The sequence below is a fragment of the Gracilinanus agilis genome, chromosome 2 (genome assembly GCF_016433145.1).
Source record: "Gracilinanus agilis isolate LMUSP501 chromosome 2, AgileGrace, whole genome shotgun sequence".
NCBI lineage: Eukaryota > Metazoa > Chordata > Mammalia > Didelphimorphia > Didelphidae > Gracilinanus > Gracilinanus agilis.
In genome coordinates this window covers 433,904,808-433,911,059 of record NC_058131.1, presented here as the reverse complement: position 1 = coordinate 433,911,059, position 6,252 = coordinate 433,904,808, and the positions used below count along the sequence as shown (strand labels likewise).

General features: G+C 40.7%; 1 protein-coding gene across 3 annotated transcripts in view; it reads right to left on the bottom strand.

Moving 5' to 3' along the window:
* GNPNAT1 (glucosamine-phosphate N-acetyltransferase 1) overlaps nucleotides 1-4,365 on the bottom strand; it is a 30,993-nt gene extending 26,628 nt beyond the window's left edge. For 2 of the 3 annotated variants that reach the window (XM_044664712.1, XM_044664714.1), the window contains exon 1: nucleotides 4,086-4,365. The gene's annotated coding sequence lies outside the window, so the exon portion shown is untranslated. Of the gene's footprint in view, nucleotides 1-3,970; nucleotides 4,066-4,085 lie in introns of those variants that run through there. The other variant, XM_044664713.1, reaches the window with a different exon arrangement.
* Between the last annotated feature and the right edge of the window lie 1,887 nt (nucleotides 4,366-6,252).

Genomic DNA, 6,252 nt, shown 5'->3' with positions numbered 1-6,252 from the left:
CTCCCTTTTCTTTTCTTTTCTTTTCTTTTCTTTTCTTTTCTTTTCTTCTTCCTTCCTCTTCCTCCCTCCCCCCCCCCCCCTCTTTCTTTAAAACCTTTATCTTCCACCTAAGAATCGATACTATGTATTGGTTCCAAGGCAGAAGGAGTGGTAAGGGGTAGGTAAGTGGTAAAGGGGTTAACTAGTGACAAGCTAGCTTTCTATTCATATCATGGTATAGTAATAGTAATACTCAAATGGATCTACGATTCCTCCAGGAATGGCTAATAGGCTTGGGTTTTTTGTTTGTTTCTTAGTGGCTTTTTTTTTTTGACAGACCTGTGATATCATTGGTAGAGACCAAAATTAGGGGGGATATAGGAAAATTGAGATATTAATGCACTGTCAGGAATTGTGAACTGATCCAACCATTCTAAAGAACAAGTTGGAACTATGACTAAAAGGCTATAAAACTACATACACTCTGACCCAATAATACCACTTCTAGATCTGTATCCCAAAGAGATGAAAAAAAAAAAAAAAAGGAAAAAGCATGTACATATACAAAAATATTTATAGTAACTTTTTGTGGTAGTAAAGAATTGGAAATTGAGGAGATGCCCATCAATTGAGGAATGTTGAACAAGTTGTGGCATATGATTGTGATTGAATGCCATTGTACTTTCAGAAATGACAAGCAGGATGCTCTGAGAAAAACCTGGAAAGACTTACATGAACTGATTCAGAGTAAAGTGAACAGAACCAAGAGAATACTTGCAACAATAGCAATATTATTATATAATGAATATATAAATGACTTTGCTACTCTCAGCAATACAAAGATCCAAGACAATTCTGAAGGATGCTCTTTCTTTACTTTTAGATTTTTGTATAGAGAGAGCTTAACTTGGAGTGGTGTGTAGACAAAGAACTGATGGAGTCTGAAATTGGATTAAAGCATACTATTGCAACCCAGTGGAATTGTTTGTTGGCTCTGGGAGGGGGAAGAGAAAAGGGGAGGGAAGAAAATGAATCATGTAAACATGGAAAAATATTCAAAAATAAAATTTTTAAAGAATGGAACAAAAAATAAAGCATACTATTGCTTACTTAATTTTTTTGTGGGTTTTTTTTTTCTTTTGGTCTGTGTTTTCTTTCACAATATGACTACTGGAAATGTTTTGCACAACTGCAGATGTATAGCCCATTTCAAAATGCTTGTCTCTTCAATGGGGGGGGCCTCAAAAATTTTAAAACAAATATTAAAAATTGTTTTTAAGTGTAATTGAAAAACATTTTAAACCATAAAAAAAAAAACAACCCAACCTTGTGAGAATAGTTTAAAAGTTGTATTTTTTTTAATCATATGGAGTACTAAAAAGTAAAAATGACTTGCTCAGAGGTCATACAACCAAGATTTGTTAGGCAGAATTTGAACCCTACCCTCCTGACTCTTAGGCCAGTTTTCTGGTCACTATGCCATCCTTCCTCATACTAAAAGTACATAAGAATATTAAGGCTATGTAGTAAAGGGGGCTAAAAACCCAACACAACTAAGAGGATTTTCAGTGCTTCACTGTATTTCAATATAATAGAATGTTGAATTCTCCCAAGGGTTTTAAATTACATGAATAGATAATAAAAACAATTATAAAGATTTTCATGGGAAAGATGTTTAAAATAAAAACTTTGAGCATTTAAAGCAGTGGTTCCCAAACTTTTTTGACCTACCAGCCCCCTTTCCAGAAAAAAATATTACATAGCGCCCCCTGGAAATTAATTTAAAAAATTTTAATAGCAATTAATAGGAAAGATATATGTATTAATGTTTCTACCTTTTTTGTAAAATATTGTAAAGAAAGGTGTAAATTAGAAACATTGAACTTTGAAATTATGAAACTATTTATTGAACTCAGAAATGCACCTGTGGCCATCACCGCCTGCCTGGATCACTGCAGCATCCACCAGGGGGAAGTGGTGCCCACTTTGGGAATCACTGATTTAAAGCAAAAAATTTCATTCACCTCGAAAATATATTCTGTAGTTAAACACCTTCATCTTCCCAATGAGGGAATAAAGTGGAAAGTGTGCTAGATTTGAAGTAAAGAAACTCTAGGTCAAATTCTAGCTGTTAGCTTCCTAGCTTTGTAACCTTGGGCAAGCTACTCTTCTGGACCCATTTCCTCACAGGTAAAAGAAGGGAGGTGGAGCAGGTGTTCTCTGAGGTCCCCTCTAGCTCTAAACCTATTATCTAAGCTACTTAAATATTATATAGCTTTGGTGAATGATAATTATGAGAAGGTACCTTATAGATCATCTAGTCCTAATCCATTCCTTTTACAAACAGGAAGTTGAGGCTTAGGCGGGCCTAAAAGCACATGGCAAATTAGGTGCAGAATTATAAATAAAATCCTGACTTGAAGCCCAGTGTGTATGAGTAACTATAACTCCCAGAGGACAATTTAGTAGAGCTGACTAATTCAAACCCATACCAATAAGATACGCCCTTCAACACACTCCTATCTACTTTTGGCATTCATACCTCACTGTTCTAGGTAGTATACAAGATGTTTGTTTTTCAGTTTTACCACAACACATTAGAAAGGTCCAATGTTACACAGCTAGTTAGTGGCAGGGTTTACACGTGTCCACCTAGAATATATAAAGGACTTGATTTCACAAATGTGAGGAAAGCCAAGCCCATCAACCACCCCAAGTTAACTTTCTAAGTACAAAAATCTAAAAGTAAATGAAGTCTCTAAAAAGTCAAGTAGTTTTTCTTCCAATACATATATTATCTATCTCAGATAACACCTCACCAGGAAAGTTGTCTATGTTTCTGTTCGATCACAAAAATCTGTTCTAGTTTAGGTAGATGTTCAATCTATAAAGTAAATTGATATCGAGAAAGATTAAAATACCAGAGTTCTGTTTCCAACAGTGCCACTAGTTATATAAATGGTTTAAATCACTAAAGCTTTCAAGTCGGTTTCCCTATCAGTAAAAGGCAGGAATTGGATTCTAATATTTCTTTTCTTTTTAAACCCCTTTTTCCTTAGGCAAAGTGAAGAAGAGCAGTCTGGGCTGGGAAACTAAGGTTAAATTACTTGCTCGGGGTCTCACCAGTAGCAAGTGTCTGAGGCTACATTTGAACCCAGGTCCTCCCGACTCCAGGCCTGGTGCTCTGTGCTACCTAGCTGCCTCAGATTAGAATATTTCCAATATACCTCCTATCTCTAAAATTATAATACTTTCATTTAAAGCAATAAACTTCATTCATCTGGACCTGGTACCTTGGAATATGACTAAATAACGGATAAAGATATTCCTTTATTTGAGATAGTATCTCCCATCCACTACAGTAAAACTTGCTTTTTTAAAAGTCTTAGAAAATGCTGGTCCTTCCCAACAGGGGATGGGGGGGAGGGGGAGGCAGAGGAAGGGGGCACTGACTGGTGGATTTCCAAAATTCTTTCCAGGATGGTTTCAACAACCCAGGGAAAATTAATAAAGAGTATCTTACTCCGGGTCTTCCCCCTCCCCTCACCAGCCAAATGCAACTTGGTTCAGAATTGACCCCAATCTGAAAAAGAAAGCCTGCGTCCACAGTTCAGAGTCAATGATTGACTAGATAGGTTTTCTGGCGTCACTCCAGAATACACTTTAACTCTCCTCCCGGTAAGTGCAGAAATAGAGTACAAATAGCCGCCCACAGGGCACAGGGTGCAACCCCAACAAAGCAGCGAAGATCTCCCCACCGCCTACGAGTCTTTGGGAGCTCTCGGCTAGGGGGCACCAGCATGGTTTATCGTTAACGTCCAACAGAAACTCCGAAGAGGCCGGTAGTCTCCGCTCAGCTCTCATAGACAGGTCCGCGCCCGGCCCCTGGGGGTTGTTCCATAATGCCCCGTGGCAGCGGGAAGAGCAAGAAGCGGCACCACGGTCCTAAAGCCACCTCTCCGCGCTCACCCAGCACCCCTTCTACGCCTACCCTCGCCTAGGCGCCGGGCCGCGCCAAGAGCAGACAGCGACACAGTCCTAAGCAACTCGGTCTCGCCATTTCCAGCAAAACCGCGTTCACACACCGGCCCAGCACCGCAGCTCACCCAGTTTCGCGGCGCCAAATCCGCATCCGGTTCTGACTTCCCCTCCGACTCCGGCTCCGGCTCCGGTTCCGGCTCCCCCTCCTCGCGCTTCGCCCGCGCCTCCAGCTGCGCCGCCGTTGCCCAGACGTGGCAGCGGTAGTGCCCCCGCCCCCTGACGCACGGGCCGAGCCGAGAGCGGAGTACCGGCGGAACCAGAGCTGATGACCCGGAGCTGGGTGGGGAAAGGAGGGAAGGAAGAAAAAAAAGTCCCAGGTGGGGTTGAGGTTGAAAACTACCAGGAACCCCAGGACTAGAGTAACGCCATGTTCTCCCACCCAGCCTGGAACTGCGTCAGACCACAGGCCTCAAACCTAAGCTCATCATCTTCTGGAAGGAACTCCGCCTTTTTCTCTCATCTCCGAGAAATTCTGCCGATTTAGTATGTGTCCTTCAGGAATAAACAAACTCCAGAGTCCAGGGAGACGAATGTTTTCGAAGTGGTATGAGTAATGAATAGGAAGCACACAAATAACTGGTTCTTTTTGGCTCTCCGTGGCAATTTTCATTTCATAGGATTTAGAACTGACCAGGAGCCTTCATTCCATCTAATACCCTCATTTTACACATGAATAATCAGTTCCAGAAAGAAGTGATTTAGCCCCAGTCACACCAGTAAGAAGTATGGAGGTTGTTGAACCCAGATTTTCTGTTATTCTCTTTCCATAACACTTTGGTACATCCCTCCTGTTTCTCCTTTCCATTATTTTTGACTCTACTCTCAGCTACAAATAGTATAGAAAACCATTTGTTGGATGTGGGGAAAGTTCCTCCTCATCCACCTTATCATACTTGACATCTGAACAAATTTCACATAACATCGAATGGCCTCAGTTGCTTCTGAGAAATGTAAAAGGAAGTGAACTTAATTCAACAACAGTAAATAATTGTGTGCAAGGAGCAGTGTTAGGGCACTAAGGAAAGACAGGGTAAAGACTCTGTTTTCAAGTTTAAAATGTAATTAGGAGAAGGTTCAGGAGGAAGAAAACAACTACACACAACCAGGTAAGGGGAATAATTTCTTTAAAGAAGAGATCAGCCATTCTCAAAACAGAAAGCCCACATAGTTTAGGGTCAACAATTGACTAGATTGACTTCTTGACATCACCCCACAGAAAAGTACATTTTACTCCTCCTGGTAACTGTTATGGTAAAAAGTACAAATACCTGCCCTTTAAGGCACAGGGTTCAACCATAACAAAGAAGCAGGAAACCCTCCCTCCAGGCAGGGCAAAAGGTTGGGTATTGGGAGGCAGACCTGGCCAATCTAGCTGAAACACCTAGCTACTGGCTGCAATTTCCCTTAGACTTCAGTAGTGATAGGCCAGAACACTAAACCCAAGAACTCAGGAATATTAGTGCTGGAAGATTGCAAATAGTTGTCCTTATCAGTATCAGCTGTTGACCAACTGGCATCAAATAGAGAAGTCCAAGGGTTCCCAAAATTGCAACACTTGTCACACAGTTGTGTTTCCAATGCAACCCCCACAATCATCCTGGGAAGCAACCCAGTAACTGCTTCTGTGGATGCTCTTGCCTTTGCCTCTTTCTGCAGCCGTGGCTACTGAAGAACTAGAAAAAAAAAAAGTCCTTACCACCAAAGACACCTTAGCATTGTTTTATGGTTCATCTGACAACCTGTATGTGTTGTCTCCCCCATTTGACTATGGGGATAGACTATGGAGAGATGGAACTATGTTGCATATCCTCAGTGCTTAATAGAGTGTTTTACAATTAGTAAGTGTTTAATAAGTGTTTTTTCATTCAGTCAAGTCATTTACTCAGTCATTCAAGATTGAAACAATTTAACACATAGATCACATAGTATATGACAAAAGAAGTTTATGTAATGGCATGAAAAGAACATTTGACTAGGATTTCAGTGAATGCAGCTCCCCTCACCCACAGAGAAAGGTGTGCCTGAACAAGAAGAGGAGATGCTGGCTTGCACAGTAACAGGAAGCTCTCAAGTCTGAGGATCTGACTCCTTATATACTGAGATTTTTATGCCTTAGTTGACCAGGAAGCTATTTCAATTATATAAGCATTAACTTCCTGAAATAACTAAGTCTTTTGTTAAAACCTTTACCTTCTAATTTAAAATCCATATCAAGTATCAGTTCCAAGACAG